This window comes from Lepus europaeus, unplaced genomic scaffold, assembly GCF_033115175.1.
Source record: "Lepus europaeus isolate LE1 unplaced genomic scaffold, mLepTim1.pri SCAFFOLD_28, whole genome shotgun sequence".
Lineage (NCBI taxonomy): Eukaryota > Metazoa > Chordata > Mammalia > Lagomorpha > Leporidae > Lepus > Lepus europaeus.
The window spans coordinates 9,005,244-9,027,497 of NW_026909158.1; positions in this window are offsets into that span (position 1 = coordinate 9,005,244).

The window sequence follows — 22,254 nt, forward strand, 5'->3', positions numbered from 1 at the left end:
AAGCAAAGTTTTTTTTAGGCAATTGCATAAAATGTCATCTATACAAACAGAAATATCATGTTTGTTTACCGCAATTCCTCTAGCTTTCTCCCTACAAAATACAAATGTGTAGAGATGGTGTCTCCATGTGGAACCAATTAGTGTTTCCAAGCACAAAATTAAATGTTCCCTGATAAAAAGCATTCAAACCAATAAAGTCCGTGGATAATATCAGGAATACACAAACACAGAGGCTGTAGCAATATCTAGGATTGAGTCAGCCAAAACTAAACTGGATATTTCCGTTTTCATCCTGTCATATCCGGAGAAATGGGTGTGGAATTCGTATGCAATGGACCGAGAAAATCACAGTAAAAATGGATTGGAGAAAAGCAAAGTCTTTTCGTTAGGCAAGTGCATAAAATGTTATCGATACTAACAGAAATATCATGTTTGTTTGCCGCAGTTCCTCTAGCTTTCTCCATAGAAAATACGAATATATAGTGCTGGTGTCTCCATTTGGAACCAATTACTGTATACAAGCTCAAAACAAAATGTTCCCCGATAAAAAAACTTTCAAAACAATAAAGTCCATTGAATATCCAGAAAAAACAAACACAGAGGTTGTAGCAATATCTGGGTTTTTAGCCAAAACAAAACCGGATATTTCTGGTTTCATCCAGTCATATCCGGACAATTGGTGTGGAATTCATATGCAAGGGACAGAGAACATCACAGTAAATATGGTTTTGGAGAAAAGCAAAGTCTTTTCGTTAGGCAAGTGCATCAAATGTCATCGAAGTAAACAGAAATATCATGTTTGTTTGCCGCAGTTTCTCTAGCTTTCTCCCTAGAAAATACGAATGTGTAGAGCTGATGTCCACATGATGAACCAATTAGTGTTTCTACGGTACAAAATTTAATGTTCCCTGATAAAAAACATTCAAACAATAAAGTCCATGGAAAATATCCGAAAAACACAAACAAAGAGGCTGTAGCAAAATCTGGGATTGAGTTATCCAGAACTATCCTGGGTATTTCCGGTTTCATCCAGTCATATCTGGACAAACTGGTGTGGAATTCGTCTGCAATGGACTGAAAAAATCACAGTAAAAATGGTTTTCTAGAAAAGGAAAGTCTTTTCGTTAGGCAAGTGCATAATATGTCATCTATACAAACAGAAATATGATATTTGTTTGTCGCAGTTTCTCTAGATTGCTCTCTAGAACATAGGATTGTGTAGAGCTGGTGCCCACATGATGAACCAATTAGTGTTTTTTAAGGGTACAAAATTAAATGTTCCCTGATACAAACATTCAAAACAATAAAGTCAATCGATAATATCAGGAAAACACAAACACAGAGGCTTTCACAATATTTCGGATTGTGTTAGCCAAAACACAATACTGGAACCAGTTAGTATTACAAGCACAAAATTAAATGTTCCCTGATAAAAAACATACAAACCAATAAAGTCTGTGGATAATATCAGGAAAACACAAACAGAGAGGCTGTAGCAATATCTGGGATTGAGTTAGCAAAAAAAAAAATGAGATTTCCGGTTTCATCCAGCCACATCCTGAAAAAGTGGTGTGGAATTCGTATGCAAGGGACTGAGAAAATCACAGTGAAAATGGTTTTGGAGAAAAGCAAAGTCTTTTCGTTAGGCAAGTGCATAAAATGTTATCGATACTAACAGAAATATCATGTGTGTTTGCCGCAGTTCCTCTAGCTTTCTCCTTAGAAAATACGAATATATAGTGCTGGTGTCTCCGTTTGGAACCAATTACTGTATACAAGCTCAAAACAAAATGTTCCCCGATAAAAAAACTTTCAAAACAATAAAGTCCATTGAATATCCAGAAAAAACAAACACAGAGGTTGTAGCAATATCTGGGTTTTTAGCCAAAACAAAACCGGATATTTCCGGTTTCATCCAGTCATATCCGGACAAAGTGGTGTGGAATTCATATGCAATGGACAGAGAAAATCACAGTAAATATGGTTTTGGAGAAAAGCAGTCTTTTCGTTAGGCAAGTGCATAAAATGTCATGGAAGCAAACAGAAATATCATGTTTGTTTGCCGCAGTTTCTCTAGCTTTCTCCCTAGAAAATACGAATGTGTAGAGCTGATGTCCACATGATGAACCAATTAGTGTTTCTACGGTACAAAATTTAATGTTCCCTGATAAAAAACATTCAAAACAATAAAGTCAATCGATAATATCAGGAAAACACAAACACAGAGGCTTTCACAATATTTCGGATTGTGTTAGCCAAAACACAATACTGGAACCAGTTAGTATTACAAGCACAAAATTAAATGTTCCCTGATAAAAAACATACAAACCAATAAAGTCCGTGGATAATATCAGGAAAACACAAACAGAGAGGCTGTAGCAATATCTGGGATTGAGTTAGCCAAAAAAAAAAGAGATTTCCGGTTTCATCCAGCCACATCCTGACAAAGTGGTGTGGAATTCGTATGCAAGGGACTGAGAAAATCACAGTGAAAATGGTTTTGGAGAAAAGCAAAGTTTTTTTTAGGCAATTGCATAAAATGTCATCTATACAAACAGAAATATCATGTTTGTTTACCGCAATTCCTCTAGCTTTCTCCCTAGAAAATACAAATGTGTAGAGATGGTGTCTCCATGTGGAACCAATTAGTGTTTCCAAGCACAAAATTAAATGTTCCCTGATAAAAAGCATTCAAACCAATAAAGTCCGTGGATAATATCAGGAATACACAAACACAGAGGCTGTAGCAATATCTAGGATTGAGTCAGCCAAAACTAAACTGGATATTTCCGTTTTCATCCAGTCATATCCGGAGAAACTGGTGTGGAATTCATATGCAATGGACCGAGAAAATCACAGTAAAAATGGATTGGAGAAAAGCAAAGTCTTTTCGTTAGGCAAGTGCATAAAATGTCATCTAGACAAACAGAAATATCATGTTTGTTTGCCACAGTTCCTCTAGCCTTCTCCCTAGAAAATACGAATGTGTAGAGCTGGTGTCTCCATGTGGAACGAATTAATGTTTCCAAGCACAAAATCAAATGTTCCCTGAAAAAAACATGCAGAAAAATATAGTCCTTGGATAATATCAGGAATACACAAACACAGATGCTGTAGCAATATCTGGGATTGAGTTAGCCCAAACAAAACTGGATATTTCTGGTTTCATCCAGTCATATCCGGATAATGTGGTGTGGCATTCGTATGCAATGGACCGAGAAAATCACAGTAAAAATGGTTTTGGAGAAAAGCAAAGTCTTTTCGTTAGGCAAGTGCATAAAATGTCATCTACACAAACAGAAATATCATGTGTGTTTGCCGCAGTTCCTCTAGCTTTCTCCCTAGAAAATAAGAATGTGTAGAGCTGGTGTCCCCATGATGAACCAATTAGTGTTTTTTAAGGGTACAAAAATAAATGTTCCCTGATAAAAACATTCAAAACAATAAAGACCATCGATAATATCCAGAAAACACCAACACAGAAACTTTCACAATATTTCGGAATGAGTTAGGCAAAACACAACCGGATATTTCTGGTTTCATCCAGTCATATCCAGAAAGAGTGGTTTGGAATTCGTATGCATTGGACCGAGAAAATCAGAGTAAAAATGGTTTTGGAGAAAAACAAAGTCTTTTCGTTAGGCAAGTGCATAAAATGTTATCGATACTAACAGAAATATCATGTTTGTTTGCCGCAGTTCCTCTAGCTTTCTTCTTAGAAAATATGAATATATAGTGCTGGTGTCTCCGTTTGGAACCAATTACTGTATACAAGCTCAAAACAAAATGTTCCCCGATAAAAAAACTTTCAAAACAATAAAGTCCATTGAATATCCAGAAAAAACAAACACAGAGGTTGTAGCAATATCTGGGTTTTTAGCCAAAACAAAACCGGATATTTCCGGTTTCATCCAGTCATATCCGGACAAAGTGGTGTGGAATTCATATGCAAGGGACAGAGAAAATCACAGTAAATATGGTTTTGGAGAAAAGCAGTCTTTTCGTTAGGCAAGTGCATAAAATGTTATCGAAGCAAACAGAAATATCATGTTTCTTTGCCGCAGTTTCTCTAGCTTTCTCCCTAGAAAATACGAATGTGTAGAGCTGATGTCCACATCTTGAACCAATTAGTGTTTCTACGGTACAAAATTTAATGTTCCCTGATAAAAAACATTCAAACAATAAAGTCCATGGAAAATATCCGAAAAACACAAACAAAGAGGCTGTAGCAAAATCTGGGATTGAGTTATCCAGAACTATCCTGGGTATTTCCGGTTTCATCCAGTCATATCTGGACAAACTGGTGTGGAATTCGTCTGCAATGGACCGAAAAAATCACAGTAAAAATGGTTTTCTAGAAAAGGAAAGTCTTTTCGTTAGGCAAGTGCATAAAATGTCATCTATACAAACAGAAATATGATATTTGTTTGTCGCAGTTTCTCTAGATTGCTCTCTAGAACATAGGATTGTGTAGAGCTGGTGCCCACATGATGAACCAATTAGTGTTTCAACGGTACAAAATTAAATGTTCCCTGATACAAACATTCAAAACAATAAAGTCAATCGATAATATCAGGAAAACACAAACACAGAGGCTTTCACAATATTTCGGATTGTGTTAGCCAAAACACAATACTGGAACCAGTTAGTATTACAAGCACAAAATTAAATGTTCCCTGATAAAAAACATACAAACCAATAAAGTCCGTGGATAATATCAGGAAAACACAAACAGAGAGGCTGTAGCAATATCTGGGATTGAGTTAGCCAAAAAAAAAAAATGAGATTTCCGGTTTCATCCAGCCACATCCTGACAAAGTGGTGTGGAATTCGTATGCAAGGGACTGAGAAAATCACAGTGAAAATGATTTTGGAGAAAAGCAAAGTTTTTTTTAGGCAATTGCATAAAATGTCATCTATACAAACAGAAATATCATGTTTGTTTACCGCAATTCCTCTAGCTTTCTCCCTACAAAATACAAATGTGTAGAGATGGTGTCTCCATGTGGAACCAATTAGTGTTTCCAAGCACAAAATTAAATGTTCCCTGATAAAAAGCATTCAAACCAATAAAGTCCGTGGATAATATCAGGAATACACAAACACAGAGGCTGTAGCAATATCTAGGATTGAGTCAGCCAAAACTAAACTGGATATTTCCGTTTTCATCCTGTCATATCCGGAGAAATGGGTGTGGAATTCGTATGCAATGGACCGAGAAAATCACAGTAAAAATGGATTGGAGAAAAGCAAAGTCTTTTCGTTAGGCAAGTGCATAAAATGTTATCGATACTAACAGAAATATCATGTTTGTTTGCCGCAGTTCCTCTAGCTTTCTCCATAGAAAATACGAATATATAGTGCTGGTGTCTCCATTTGGAACCAATTACTGTATACAAGCTCAAAACAAAATGTTCCCCGATAAAAAAACTTTCAAAACAATAAAGTCCATTGAATATCCAGAAAAAACAAACACAGAGGTTGTAGCAATATCTGGGTTTTTAGCCAAAACAAAACCGGATATTTCTGGTTTCATCCAGTCATATCCGGACAATTGGTGTGGAATTCATATGCAAGGGACAGAGAACATCACAGTAAATATGGTTTTGGAGAAAAGCGAAGTCTTTTCGTTAGGCAAGTGCATCAAATGTCATCGAAGTAAACAGAAATATCATGTTTGTTTGCCGCAGTTTCTCTAGCTTTCTCCCTAGAAAATACGAATGTGTAGAGCTGATGTCCACATGATGAACCAATTAGTGTTTCTACGGTACAAAATTTAATGTTCCCTGATAAAAAACATTCAAACAATAAAGTCCATGGAAAATATCCGAAAAACACAAACAAAGAGGCTGTAGCAAAATCTGGGATTGAGTTATCCAGAACTATCCTGGGTATTTCCGGTTTCATCCAGTCATATCTGGACAAACTGGTGTGGAATTCGTCTGCAATGGACTGAAAAAATCACAGTAAAAATGGTTTTCTAGAAAAGGAAAGTCTTTTCGTTAGGCAAGTGCATAATATGTCATCTATACAAACAGAAATATGATATTTGTTTGTCGCAGTTTCTCTAGATTGCTCTCTAGAACATAGGATTGTGTAGAGCTGGTGCCCACATGATGAACCAATTAGTGTTTTTTAAGGGTACAAAATTAAATGTTCCCTGATACAAACATTCAAAACAATAAAGTCAATCGATAATATCAGGAAAACACAAACACAGAGGCTTTCACAATATTTCGGATTGTGTTAGCCAAAACACAATACTGGAACCAGTTAGTATTACAAGCACAAAATTAAATGTTCCCTGATAAAAAACATACAAACCAATAAAGTCTGTGGATAATATCAGGAAAACACAAACAGAGAGGCTGTAGCAATATCTGGGATTGAGTTAGCAAAAAAAAAAATGAGATTTCCGGTTTCATCCAGCCACATCCTGAAAAAGTGGTGTGGAATTCGTATGCAAGGGACTGAGAAAATCACAGTGAAAATGGTTTTGGAGAAAAGCAAAGTCTTTTCGTTAGGCAAGTGCATAAAATGTTATCGATACTAACAGAAATATCATGTGTGTTTGCCGCAGTTCCTCTAGCTTTCTCCTTAGAAAATACGAATATATAGTGCTGGTGTCTCCGTTTGGAACCAATTACTGTATACAAGCTCAAAACAAAATGTTCCCCGATAAAAAAACTTTCAAAACAATAAAGTCCATTGAATATCCAGAAAAAACAAACACAGAGGTTGTAGCAATATCTGGGTTTTTAGCCAAAACAAAACCGGATATTTCCGGTTTCATCCAGTCATATCCGGACAAAGTGGTGTGGAATTCATATGCAATGGACAGAGAAAATCACAGTAAATATGGTTTTGGAGAAAAGCAGTCTTTTCGTTAGGCAAGTGCATAAAATGTCATGGAAGCAAACAGAAATATCATGTTTGTTTGCCGCAGTTTCTCTAGCTTTCTCCCTAGAAAATACGAATGTGTAGAGCTGATGTCCACATGATGAACCAATTAGTGTTTCTACGGTACAAAATTTAATGTTCCCTGATAAAAAACATTCAAAACAATAAAGTCAATCGATAATATCAGGAAAACACAAACACAGAGGCTTTCACAATATTTCGGATTGTGTTAGCCAAAACACAATACTGGAACCAGTTAGTATTACAAGCACAAAATTAAATGTTCCCTGATAAAAAACATACAAACCAATAAAGTCCGTGGATAATATCAGGAAAACACAAACAGAGAGGCTGTAGCAATATCTGGGATTGAGTTAGCCAAAAAAAAAAGAGATTTCCGGTTTCATCCAGCCACATCCTGACAAAGTGGTGTGGAATTCGTATGCAAGGGACTGAGAAAATCACAGTGAAAATGGTTTTGGAGAAAAGCAAAGTTTTTTTTAGGCAATTGCATAAAATGTCATCTATACAAACAGAAATATCATGTTTGTTTACCGCAATTCCTCTAGCTTTCTCCCTAGAAAATACAAATGTGTAGAGATGGTGTCTCCATGTGGAACCAATTAGTGTTTCCAAGCACAAAATTAAATGTTCCCTGATAAAAAGCATTCAAACCAATAAAGTCCGTGGATAATATCAGGAATACACAAACACAGAGGCTGTAGCAATATCTAGGATTGAGTCAGCCAAAACTAAACTGGATATTTCCGTTTTCATCCAGTCATATCCGGAGAAACTGGTGTGGAATTCATATGCAATGGACCGAGAAAATCACAGTAAAAATGGATTGGAGAAAAGCAAAGTCTTTTCGTTAGGCAAGTGCATAAAATGTCATCTAGACAAACAGAAATATCATGTTTGTTTGCCACAGTTCCTCTAGCCTTCTCCCTAGAAAATACGAATGTGTAGAGCTGGTGTCTCCATGTGGAACGAATTAATGTTTCCAAGCACAAAATCAAATGTTCCCTGAAAAAAACATGCAGAAAAATATAGTCCTTGGATAATATCAGGAATACACAAACACAGATGCTGTAGCAATATCTGGGATTGAGTTAGCCCAAACAAAACTGGATATTTCTGGTTTCATCCAGTCATATCCGGATAATGTGGTGTGGCATTCGTATGCAATGGACCGAGAAAATCACAGTAAAAATGGTTTTGGAGAAAAGCAAAGTCTTTTCGTTAGGCAAGTGCATAAAATGTCATCTAGACAAACAGAAATATCATGTGTGTTTGCCGCAGTTCCTCTAGCTTTCTCCCTAGAAAATAAGAATGTGTAGAGCTGGTGTCCCCATGATGAACCAATTAGTGTTTTTTAAGGGTACAAAAATAAATGTTCCCTGATAAAAACATTCAAAACAATAAAGACCATCGATAATATCCAGAAAACACCAACACAGAAACTTTCACAATATTTCGGAATGAGTTAGGCAAAACACAACCGGATATTTCTGGTTTCATCCAGTCATATCCAGAAAGAGTGGTTTGGAATTCGTATGCATTGGACCGAGAAAATCAGAGTAAAAATGGTTTTGGAGAAAAGCAAAGTCTTTTCGTTAGGCAAGTGCATAAAATGTTATCGATACTAACAGAAATATCATGTTTGTTTGCCGCAGTTCCTCTAGCTTTCTCCCTAGAAAATACGAATATATAGTGCTGGTGTCTCCGTTTGGAACCAATTACTGTATACAAGCTCAAAACAAAATGTTCCCCGATAAAAAAACTTTCAAAACAATAAAGTCCATTGAATATCCAGAAAAAACAAACACAGAGGTTGTAGCAATATCTGGGTTTTTAGCCAAAACAAAACCGGATATTTCCGGTTTCATCCAGTCATATCCGGACAAAGTGGTGTGGAATTCATATGCAATGGACAGAGAAAATCACAGTAAATATGGTTTTGGAGAAAAGCAGTCTTTACGTTAGGCAAGTGCATCAAATGTCATCGAAGCAAACAGAAATATCACGTTTGTTTGCCGCAGTTTCTCTAGCTTTCTCCCTAGAAAATACGAATGTGTAGAGCTGATGTCCACATGATGAACCAATTAGTGTTTCTACGGTACAAAATTTAATGTTCCCTGATAAAAAACATTCAAACAATAAAGTCCATGGAAAATATCCGAAAAACACAAACAAAGAGGCTGTAGCAAAATCTGGGATTGAGTTATCCAGAACAATCCTGGGTATTTCCGGTTTCATCCAGTCATATCTGGACAAACTGGTGTGGAATTCGTCTGCAATGGACCGAAAAAATCACAGTAAAAATGGTTTTCTAGAAAAGGAAAGTCTTTTCGTTAGGCAAGTGCATAAAATGTCATCTATACAAACAGAAATATGATATTTGTTTGTCGCAGTTTCTCTAGATTGCTCTCTAGAACATAGGATTGTGTAGAGCTGGTGCCCACATGATGAACCAATTAGTGTTTTTTAAGGGTACAAAATTAAATGTTCCCTGATACAAACATTCAAAACAATAAAGTCAATCGATAATATCAGGAAAACACAAACACAGAGGCTTTCACAATATTTCGGATTGTGTTAGCCAAAACACAATACTGGAACCAGTTAGTATTACAAGCACAAAATTAAATGTTCCCTGATAAAAAACATACAAACCAATAAAGTCCGTGGATAATATCAGGAAAACACAAACAGAGAGGCTGTAGCAATATCTGGGATTGAGTTAGCCAAAAAAAAAAGAGATTTCCGGTTTCATCCAGCCACATCCTGACAAAGTGGTGTGGAATTCGTATGCAAGGGACTGAGAAAATCACAGTGAAAATGGTTTTGGAGAAAAGCAAAGTTTTTTTTTAGGCAATTGCATAAAATGTCATCTATACAAACAGAAATATCATGTTTGTTTACCGCAATTCCTCTAGCTTTCTCCCTAGAAAATACAAATGTGTAGAGATGGTGTCTCCATGTGGAACCAATTAGTGTTTCCAAGCACAAAATTAAATGTTCCCTGATAAAAAGCATTCAAACCAATAAAGTCCGTGGATAATATCAGGAATACACAAACACAGAGGCTGTAGCAATATCTAGGATTGAGTCAGCCAAAACTAAACTGGATATTTCCATTTTCATCCAGTCATATCCGGAGAAACTGGTGTGGAATTCATATGCAATGGACCGAGAAAATCACAGTAAAAATGGATTGGAGAAAAGCAAAGTCTTTTCGTTAGGCAAGTGCATAAAATGTCATCTAGACAAACAGAAATATCATGTTTGTTTGCCGCAGTTCCTCTAGCCTTCTCCCTAGAAAATACGAATGTGTAGAGCTGCTGTCTCCATGTGGAACGAATTAATGTTTCCAAGCACAAAATCAAATGTTCCCTGAAAAAAACATGCAGAAAAATATAGTCCTTGGATAATATCAGGAATACACAAACACAGATGCTGTAGCAATATCTGGGATTGAGTTAGCCCAAACAAAACTGGATATTTCTGGTTTCATCCAGTCATATCCGGATAATGTGGTGTGGCATTCGTATGCAATGGACCGAGAAAATCACAGTAAAAATGGTTTTGGAGAAAAGCAAAGTCTTTTCGTTAGGCAAGTGCATAAAATGTCATCTACACAAACAGAAATATCATGTGTGTTTGCCGCAGTTCCTCTAGCTTTCTCCCTAGAAAATAAGAATGTGTAGAGCTGGTGTCCCCATGATGAACCAATTAGTGTTTTTTAAGGGTACAAAAATAAATGTTCCCTGATAAAAACATTCAAAACAATAAAGACCATCGATAATATCCAGAAAACACCAACACAGAAACTTTCACAATATTTCGGAATGAGTTAGGCAAAACTCAACCGGATATTTCTGGTTTCATCCAGTCATATCCAGAAAGAGTGGTTTGGAATTCGTATGCATTGGACCGAGAAAATCAGAGTAAAAATGGTTTTGGAGAAAAGCAAAGTCTTTTCGTTAGGCAAGTGCATAAAATGTTATCGATACTAACAGAAATATCATGTTTGTTTGCCGCAGTTCCTCTAGCTTTCTCCCTAGAAAATACGAATATATAGTGCTGGTGTCTCCGTTTGGAACCAATTACTGTATACAAGCTCAAAACAAAATGTTCCCCGATAAAAAAACTTTCAAAACAATAAAGTCCATTGAATATCCAGAAAAAACAAACACAGAGGTTGTAGCAATATCTGGGTTTTTAGCCAAAACAAAACCGGATATTTCCGGTTTCATCCAGTCATATCCGGACAAAGTGGTGTGGAATTCATATGCAATGGACAGAGAAAATCACAGTAAATATGGTTTTGGAGAAAAGCAAAGTCTTTTCGTTAGGCAAGTGCATCAAATGTCATCGAAGCAAACAGAAATATCATGTTTGTTTGCCGCAGTTTCTCTAGCTTTCTCCCTAGAAAATACGAATGTGTAGAGCTGATGTCCACATGATGAACCAATTAGTGTTTCTACGGTACAAAATTTAATGTTCCCTGATAAAAAACATTCAAACAATAAAGTCCATGGAAAATATCTGAAAAACACAAACAAAGAGGCTGTAGCAAAATCTGGGATTGAGTTATCCAGAACAATCCTGGGTATTTCCGGTTTCATCCAGTCATATCTGGACAAACTGGTGTGGAATTCGTCTGCAATGGACCGAAAAAATCACAGTAAAAATGGTTTTCTAGAAAAGGAAAGTCTTTTCGTTAGGCAAGTGCATAAAATGTCATCTATACAAACAGAAATATGATATTTGTTTGTCGCAGTTTCTCTAGATTGCTCTCTAGAACATAGGATTGTGTAGAGCTGGTGCCCACATGATGAACCAATTAGTGTTTTTTAAGGGTACAAAATTAAATGTTCCCTGATACAAACATTCAAAACAATAAAGTCAATCGATAATATCAGGAAAACACAAACACAGAGGCTTTCACAATATTTCGGATTGTGTTAGCCAAAACACAATACTGGAACCAGTTAGTATTACAAGCACAAAATTAAATGTTCCCTGATAAAAAACATACAAACCAATAAAGTCCGTGGATAATATCAGGAAAACACAAACAGAGAGGCTGTAGCAATATCTGGGATTGAGTTAGCCAAAAAAAAAAAGAGATTTCCGGTTTCATCCAGCCACATCCTGACAAAGTGGTGTGGAATTCGTATGCAAGGGACTGAGAAAATCACAGTGAAAATGGTTTTGGAGAAAAGCAAAGTTTTTTTTAGGCAATTGCATAAAATGTCATCTATACAAACAGAAATATCATGTTTGTTTACCGCAATTCCTCTAGCTTTCTCCCTAGAAAATACAAATGTGTAGAGATGGTGTCTCCATGTGGAACCAATTAGTGTTTCCAAGCACAAAATTAAATGTTCCCTGATAAAAAGCATTCAAACCAATAAAGTCCGTGGATAATATCAGGAATACACAAACACAGAGGCTGTAGCAATATCTAGGATTGAGTCAGCCAAAACTAAACTGGATATTTCCGTTTTCATCCAGTCATATCCGGAGAAACTGGTGTGGAATTCATATGCAATGGACCGAGAAAATCACAGTAAAAATGGATTGGAGAAAAGCAAAGTCTTTTCGTTAGGCAAGTGCATAAAATGTCATCTAGACAAACAGAAATATCATGTTTGTTTGCCGCAGTTCTTCTAGCTTTCTCCCTAGAAAATACGAATGTGTAGAGCTGGTGTCTCCATGTGGAACGAATTAATGTTTCCAAGCACAAAATCAAATGTTCCCTGAAAAAAACATGCAGAAAAATATAGTCCTTGGATAATATCAGGAATACACAAACACAGATGCTGTAGCAATATCTGGGATTGAGTTAGCCCAAACAAAACTGGATATTTCTGGTTTCATCCAGTCATATCCGGATAATGTGGTGTGGCATTCGTATGCAATGGACCGAGAAAATCACAGTAAAAATGGTTTTGGAGAAAAGCAAAGTCTTTTCGTTAGGCAAGTGCATAAAATGTTATCGATACTAACAGAAATATCATGTGTGTTTGCCGCAGTTCCTCTAGCTTTCTCCTTAGAAAATACGAATATATAGTGCTGGTGTCTCCGTTTGGAACCAATTACTGTATACAAGCTCAAAACAAAATGTTCCCCGATAAAAAAAAACTTTCAAAACAATAAAGTCCATTGAATATCCAGAAAAAACAAACACAGAGGTTGTAGCAATATCTGGGTTTTTAGCCAAAACAAAACCGGATATTTCCGGTTTCATCCAGTCATATCCAGACAAAGTGGTGTGGAATTCATATGCAATGGACAGAGAAAATCACAGTAAATATGGTTTTGGAGAAAAGCAGTCTTTTCGTTAGGCAAGTGCATCAAATGTCATCGAAGCAAACAGAAACATCATGTTTGTTTGCCGCAGTTTCTCTAGCTTTCTCCCTAGAAAATACGAATGTGTAGAGCTGATGTCCACATGATGAACCAATTAGTGTTTCTACGGTACAAAATTTAATGTTCCCTGATAAAAAACATTCAAACAATAAAGTCCATGGAAAATATCCGAAAAACACAAACAAAGAGGCTGTAGCAAAATCTGGGATTGAGTTATCCAGAACAATCCTGGGTATTTCCGGTTTCATCCAGTCATATCTGGACAAACTGGTGTGGAATTCGTCTGCAATGGACCGAAAAAATCACAGTAAAAATGGTTTTCTAGAAAAGGAAAGTCTTTTCGTTAGGCAAGTGCATGAAATGTCAACTATACAAACAGAAATATGATATTTGTTTGTCGCAGTTTCTCTAGATTGCTCTCTAGAACATAGGATTGTGTAGAGCTGGTGCCCACATGATGAACCAATTAGTGTTTCAACGGTACAAAATTAAATGTTCCCTGATACAAACATTCAAAACAATAAAGTCAATCGATAATATCAGGAAAACACAAACACAGAGGCTTTCACAATATTTCGGATTGTGTTAACCAAAACACAATACTGGAACCAGTTAGTATTACAAGCACAAAATTAAATGTTCCCTGATAAAAAACATACAAACCAATAAAGTCCGTGGATAATATCAGGAAAACACAAACTCAATATGCGATTGAGTTAGCAAAAAAAAAAAAATGAGATTTCCGGTTTCATCCAGCCACATCCTGACAAAGTGGTGTGGAATTCGTATGCAAGGGACTGAGAAAATCACAGTGAAAATGGTTTTGGAGAAAAGCAAAGTTTTTTTTGGGCAATTGCATAAAATGTCATCTATACAAACAGAAATATCATGTTTGTTTACCGCAATTCCTCTAGCTTTCTCCCTAGAAAATACAAATGTGTAGAGATGGTGTCTCCATGTGGAACCAATTAGTGTTTCCAAGCACAAAATTAAATGTTCCCTGATAAAAAGCATTCAAACCAATAAAGTCCGTGGATAATATCAGGAATACACAAACACAGAGGCTGTAGCAATATCTAGGATTGAGTCAGCCAAAACTAAACTGTATATTTCCGTTTTCATCCAGTCATATCCGGAGAAACTGGTGTGGAATTCGTATGCAATGGACCGAGAAAATCACAGTAAAAATGGATTGGAGAAAAAGCAAAGTCTTTTCGTTAGGCAAGTGCATAAAATGTCATCTAGACAAACAGAAATATCATGTTTGTTTGCCACAGTTCCTCTAGCCTTCTCCCTAGAAAATACGAATGTGTAGAGCTGGTGTCTCCATGTGGAACGAATTAATGTTTCCAAGCACAAAATCAAATGTTCCCTGAAAAAAAACATGCAAAAAAATACAGTCCGTGGATAATATCAGGAATACACAAACACAGATGCTGTAGCAATATCTGGGATTGAGTTACCCAAACAAAACTGGATATTTCTGGTTTCATCCAGTCATATCCGGATAATGTGGTGTGGCATTCGTATGCAATGGACCGAGAAAATCACAGTAAAAATGGTTTTGGAGAAAAGCAAAGTCTTTTCGTTAGGCAAGTGCATAAAATGTCATCTACACAAACAGAAATATCATGTGTGTTTGCCGCAGTTCCTCTAGCTTTCTCCCTAGAAAATAAGAATGTGTAGAGCTGGTGTCCCCATGATGAACCAATTAGTGTTTTTTAAGGGTACAAAAATAAATGTTCCCTGATAAAAACATTCAAAACAATAAAGACCATCGATAATATCCAGAAAACACCAACACAGAAACTTTCACAATATTTCGGAATGAGTTAGGCAAAACACAACCGGATATTTCTGGTTTCATCCAGTCATATCCAGAAAGAGTGGTTTGGAATTCGTATGCATTGGACCGAGAAAATCAGAGTAAAAATGGTTTTGGAGAAAAGCAAAGTCTTTTCGTTAGGCAAGTGCATAAAATGTTATCGATACTAACAGAAATATCATGTTTGTTTGCCGCAGTTCCTCTAGCTTTCTCCTTAGAAAATACAAATATATAGTGCTGGTGTCTCCATTTGGAACCAATTACTGTATACAAGCTCAAAACAAAATGTTCCCCGATAAAAAAAACTTTCAAAACAATAAAGTCCATTGAATATCCAGAAAAAACAAACACAGAGGTTGTAGCAATATCTGGGTTTTTAGCCAAAACAAAACCGGATATTTCCGGTTTCATCCAGTCATATCCGGACAAAGTGGTGTGGAATTCATATGCAATGGACAGAGAAAATCACAGTAAATATGGTTTGGGAGAAAAGCAAAGTCTTTTCGTTAGGCAAGTGCATCAAATGTCATCGAAGCAAACAGAAATATCATGTTTGTTTGCCGCAGTTTCTCTAGCTTTCTCCCTAGAAAATACGAATGTGTAGAGCTGATGTCCACATGATGAACCAATTAGTGTTTCTACGGTACTAAATTTAATGTTCCCTGATAAAAAACATTCAAACAATAAAGTCCATGGAAAATATCCGAAAAACACAAACAAAGAGGCTGTAGCAAAATCTGGGATTGAGTTATCCAGAACAATCCTGGGTATTTCCGGTTTCATCCAGTCATATCTGGACAAACTGGTGTGGAATTCGTCTGCAATGGACCGAAAAAATCACAGTAAAAATGGTTTTCTAGAAAAGGAAAGTCTTTTCGTTAGGCAAGTGCATAAAATGTCATCTATACAAACAGAAATATGATATTTGTTTGTCGCAGTTTCTCTAGATTGCTCTCTAGAACATAGGATTGTGTAGAGCTGGTGCCCACATGATGAACCAATTAGTGTTTTTTAAGGGTACAAAAATAAATGTTCCCTGATACAAACATTCAAAACAATAAAGTCAATCGATAATATCAGGAAAACACAAACACAGAGGCTTTCACAATATTTCAGATTGTGTTAGCCAAAACACAATACTGGAACCAGTTAGTATTACAAGCACAAAATTAAATGTTCCCTGATAAAAAACATACAAACCAATAAAGTCCGTGGATAATATCAGGAAACACAAACAGAGAGGCTGTAGCAATATCTGGGATTGAGTTAGCCAAAAAAAAAATGAGATTTCCGGTTTCATCCAGCCACATCCTGACAAAGTGGTGTGGAATTCGTATGCAAGGGACTGAGAAAATCACAGTGAAAATGGTTTTGGAGAAAAGCAAAGTTTTTTTTAGGCAATTGCATAAAATGTCATTTATACAAACAGAAATATCATGTTTGTTTACCGCAATTCCTCTAGCTTTCTCCCTAGAAAATACAAATGTGTAGAGATGGTGTCTCCATGTGGAACCAATTAGTGTTTCCAAGCACAAAATTACATGTTCCCTGATAAAAAGCATTCAAACCAATAAAGTCCGTGGATAATATCAGGAATACACAAACACAGAGGCTGTAGCAATATCTAGGATTGAGTCAGCCAAAACTAAACTGGATATTTCCGTTTTCATCCAGTCATATCCGGAGAAACTGGTGTGGAATTCGTATGCAATGGACCGAGAAAATCACAGTAAAAATGGATTGGAGAAAAAGCAAAGTCTTTTCGTTAGGCAAGTGCATAAAATGTCATCTAGACAAACAGAAATATCATGTTTGTTTGCCACAGTTCCTCTAGCCTTCTCCCTAGAAAATACGAATGTGTAGAGCTGGTGTCTCCATGTGGAACGAATTAATGTTTCCAAGCACAAAATCAAATGTTCCCTGAAAAAAACATGCAAAAAAATACAGTCCGTGGATAATATCAGGAATACACAAACACAGATGCTGTAGCAATATCTGGGATTGAGTTAGCCCAAACAAAACTGGATATTTCTGGTTTCATCCAGTCATATCCGGATAATGTGGTGTGGCATTCGTATGCAATGGACCGAGAAAATCACAGTAAAAATGGTTTTGGAGAAAAGCAAAGTCTTTTCGTTAGGCAAGTGCATAAAATGTCATCTACACAAACAGAAATATCATGTGTGTTTGCCGCAGTTCCTCTAGCTTTCTCCCTAGAAAATAAGAATGTGTAGAGCTGGTGTCCCCATGATGAACCAATTAGTGTTTTTTAAGGGTACAAAAATAAATGTTCCCTGATAAAAACATTCAAAACAATAAAGACCATCGATAATATCCAGAAAACACCAACACAGAAACTTTCAAAATATTTCGGAATGAGTTAGGCAAAACACAACCGGATATTTCTGGTTTCATCCAGTCATATCCAGAAAGAGTGGTTTGGAATTCGTATGCATTGGACCGAGAAAATCAGAGTAAAAATGGTTTTGGAGAAAAGCAAAGTCTTTTCGTTAGGCAAGTGCATAAAATGTTATCGATACTAACAGAAATATCATGTTTGTTTGCCGCAGTTCCTCTAGCTTTCTCCTTAGAAAATACAAATATATAGTGCTGGTGTCTCCATTTGGAACCAATTACTGTATACAAGCTCAAAACAAAATGTTCCCCGATAAAAAAAACTTTCAAAACAATAAAGTCCATTGAATATCCAGAAAAAACAAACACAGAGGTTGTAGCAATATCTGGGTTTTTAGCCAAAACAAAACCGGATATTTCCGGTTTCATCCAGTCATATCCGGACAAAGTGGTGTGGAATTCATATGCAATGGACAGAGAAAATCACAGTAAATATGGTTTTGGAGAAAAGCAAAGTCTTTTCGTTAGGCAAGTGCATCAAATGTCATCGAAGCAAACAGAAATATCATGTTTGTTTGCCGCAGTTTCTCTAGCTTTCTCCCTAGAAAATACGAATGTGTAGAGCTGATGTCCACATGATGAACCAATTAGTGTTTCTACGGTACAAAATTTAATGTTCCCTGATAAAAAACATTCAAACAATAAAGTCCATGGAAAATATCCGAAAAACACAAACAAAGAGGCTGTAGCAAAATCTGGGATTGAGTTATCCAGAACAATCCTGGGTATTTCCGGTTTCATCCAGTCATATCTGGACAAACTGGTGTGGAATTCGTCTGCAATGGACCGAAAAAATCACAGTAAAAATGGTTTTCTAGAAAAGGAAAGTCTTTTCGTTAGGCAAGTGCATAAAATGTCATCTATACAAACAGAAATATGATATTTGTTTGTCGCAGTTTCTCTAGATTGCTCTCTAGAACATAGGATTGTGTAGAGCTGGTGCCCACATGATGAACCAATTAGTGTTTTTTAAGGGTACAAAAATAAATGTTCCCTGATACAAACATTCAAAACAATAAAGTCAATCGATAATATCAGGAAAACACAAACACAGAGGCTTTCACAATATTTCAGATTGTGTTAGCCAAAACACAATACTGGAACCAGTTAGTATTACAAGCACAAAATTAAATGTTCCCTGATAAAAAACATACAAACCAATAAAGTCCGTGGATAATATCAGGAAACACAAACAGAGAGGCTGTAGCAATATCTGGGATTGAGTTAGCCAAAAAAAAAATGAGATTTCCGGTTTCATCCAGCCACATCCTGACAAAGTGGTGTGGAATTCGTATGCAAGGGACTGAGAAAATCACAGTGAAAATGGTTTTGGAGAAAAGCAAAGTTTTTTTTAGGCAATTGCATAAAATGTCATTTATACAAACAGAAATATCATGTTTGTTTACCGCAATTCCTCTAGCTTTCTCCCTAGAAAATACAAATGTGTAGAGATGGTGTCTCCATGTGGAACCAATTAGTGTTTCCAAGCACAAAATTACATGTTCCCTGATAAAAAGCATTCAAACCAATAAAGTCCGTGGATAATATCAGGAATACACAAACACAGAGGCTGTAGCAATATCTAGGATTGAGTCAGCCAAAACTAAACTGGATATTTCCGTTTTCATCCAGTCATATCCGGAGAAACTGGTGTGGAATTCGTATGCAATGGACCGAGAAAATCACAGTAAAAATGGATTGGAGAAAAAGCAAAGTCTTTTCGTTAGGCAAGTGCATAAAATGTCATCTAGACAAACAGAAATATCATGTTTGTTTGCCACAGTTCCTCTAGCCTTCTCCCTAGAAAATACGAATGTGTAGAGCTGGTGTCTCCATGTGGAACGAATTAATGTTTCCAAGCACAAAATCAAATGTTCCCTGAAAAAAACATGCAAAAAAATACAGTCCGTGGATAATATCAGGAATACACAAACACAGATGCTGTAGCAATATCTGGGATTGAGTTAGCCCAAACAAAACTGGATATTTCTGGTTTCATCCAGTCATATCCGGATAATGTGGTGTGGCATTCGTATGCAATGGACCGAGAAAATCACAGTAAAAATGGTTTTGGAGAAAAGCAAAGTCTTTTCGTTAGGCAAGTGCATAAAATGTCATCTACACAAACAGAAATATCATGTGTGTTTGCCGCAGTTCCTCTAGCTTTCTCCCTAGAAAATAAGAATGTGTAGAGCTGGTGTCCCCATGATGAACCAATTAGTGTTTTTTAAGGGTACAAAAATAAATGTTCCCTGATAAAAACATTCAAAACAATAAAGACCATCGATAATATCCAGAAAACACAAACACAGAGACTTTCACAATATTTCGGAATGAGTTAGGCAAAACACAACCGGATATTTCTGGTTTCATCCAGTCATATCCAGAAAGAGTGGTTTGGAATTCATATGCATTGGACCGAGAAAATCAGAGTAAAAATGGTTTTGGAGAAAAGCAAAGTCTTTTCGTTAGGCAAGTGCATAAAATGTTATCGATACTAACAGAAATATCATGTTTGTTTGCCGCAGTTCCTCTAGCTTTCTCCTTAGAAAATACAAATATATAGTGCTGGTGTCTCCATTTGGAACCAATTACTGTATACAAGCTCAAAACAAAATGTTCCCCGATAAAAAAACTTTCAAAACAATAAAGTCCATTGAATATCCAGAAAAAACAAACACAGAGGTTGTAGCAATATCTGGGTTTTTAGCCAAAACAAAACCGGATATTTCCGGTTTCATCCAGTCATATCCGGACAAAGTGGTGTGGAATTCATATGCAATGGACAGAGAAAATCACAGTAAATATGGTTTTGGAGAAAAGCAAAGTCTTTTCGTTAGGCAAGTGCATCAAATGTCATCGAAGCAAACAGAAATATCATGTTTGTTTGCCGCAGTTTCTCTAGCTTTCTCCCTAGAAAATACGAATGTGTAGAGCTGATGTCCACATGATGAACCTATTAGTGTTTCTACGGTACAAAATTTAATGTTCCCTGATAAAAAACATTCAAACAATAAAGTCCATGGAAAATATCCGAAAAACACAAACAAAGAGGCTGTAGCAAAATCTGGGATTGAGTTATCCAGAACAATCCTGGGTATTTCCGGTTTCATCCAGTCATATCTGGACAAACTGGTGTGGAATTCGTCTGCAATGGACCGAAAAAATCACAGTAAAAATGGTTTTCTAGAAAAGGAAAGTCTTTTCGTTAGGCAAGTGCATAAAATGTCATCTATACAAACAGAAATATGATATTTGTTTGTCGCAGTTTCTCTAGATTGCTCTCTAGAACATAGGATTGTGTAGAGCTGGTGCCCACATGATGAACCAATTAGTGTTTTTTAAGGGTACAAAAATAAATGTTCCCTGATACAAACATTCAAAACAATAAAGTCAATCGATAATATCAGGAAAACACAAACACAGAGGCTTTCACAATATTTCAGATTGTGTTAGCCAAAACACAATACTGGAACCAGTTAGTATTACAAGCACAAAATTAAATGTTCCCTGATAAAAAACATACAAACCAATAAAGTCCGTGGATAATATCAGGAAACACAAACAGAGAGGCTGTAGCAATATCTGGGATTGAGTTAGCCAAAAAAAAAATGAGATTTCCGGTTTCATCCAGCCACATCCTGACAAAGTGGTGTGGAATTCGTATGCAAGGGACTGAGAAAATCACAGTGAAAATGGTTTTGGAGAAAAGCAAAGTTTTTTTTGGGCAATTGCATAAAATGTCATTTATACAAACAGAAATATCATGTTTGTTTACCGCAATTCCTCTAGCTTTCTCCCTAGAAAATACAAATGTGTAGAGATGGTGTCTCCATGTGGAACCAATTAGTGTTTCCAAGCACAAAATTACATGTTCCCTGATAAAAAGCATTCAAACCAATAAAGTCCGTGGATAATATCAGGAATACACAAACACAGAGGCTGTAGCAATATCTAGGATTGAGTCAGCCAAAACTAAACTGGATATTTCCGTTTTCATCCAGTCATATCCGGAGAAACTGGTGTGGAATTCGTATGCAATGGACCGAGAAAATCACAGTAAAAATGGATTGGAGAAAAAGCAAAGTCTTTTCGTTAGGCAAGTGCATAAAATGTCATCTAGACAAACAGAAATATCATGTTTGTTTGCCACAGTTCCTCTAGCCTTCTCCCTAGAAAATACGAATGTGTAGAGCTGGTGTCTCCATGTGGAACGAATTAATGTTTCCAAGCACAAAATCAAATGTTCCCTGAAAAAAAACATGCAAAAAAATACAGTCCGTGGATAATATCAGGAATACACAAACACAGATGCTGTAGCAATATCTGGGATTGAGTTACCCAAACAAAACTGGATATTTCTGGTTTCATCCAGTCATATCCGGATAATGTGGTGTGGCATTCGTATGCAATGGACCGAGAAAATCACAGTAAAAATGGTTTTGGAGAAAAGCAAAGTCTTTTCGTTAGGCAAGTGCATAAAATGTCATCTACACAAACAGAAATATCATGTGTGTTTGCCGCAGTTCCTCTAGCTTTCTCCCTAGAAAATAAGAATGTGTAGAGCTGGTGTCCCCATGATGAACCAATTAGTGTTTTTTAAGGGTACAAAAATAAATGTTCCCTGATAAAAACATTCAAAACAATAAAGACCATCGATAATATCCAGAAAACACCAACACAGAAACTTTCACAATATTTTGGAATGAGTTAGGCAAAACACAACCGGATAT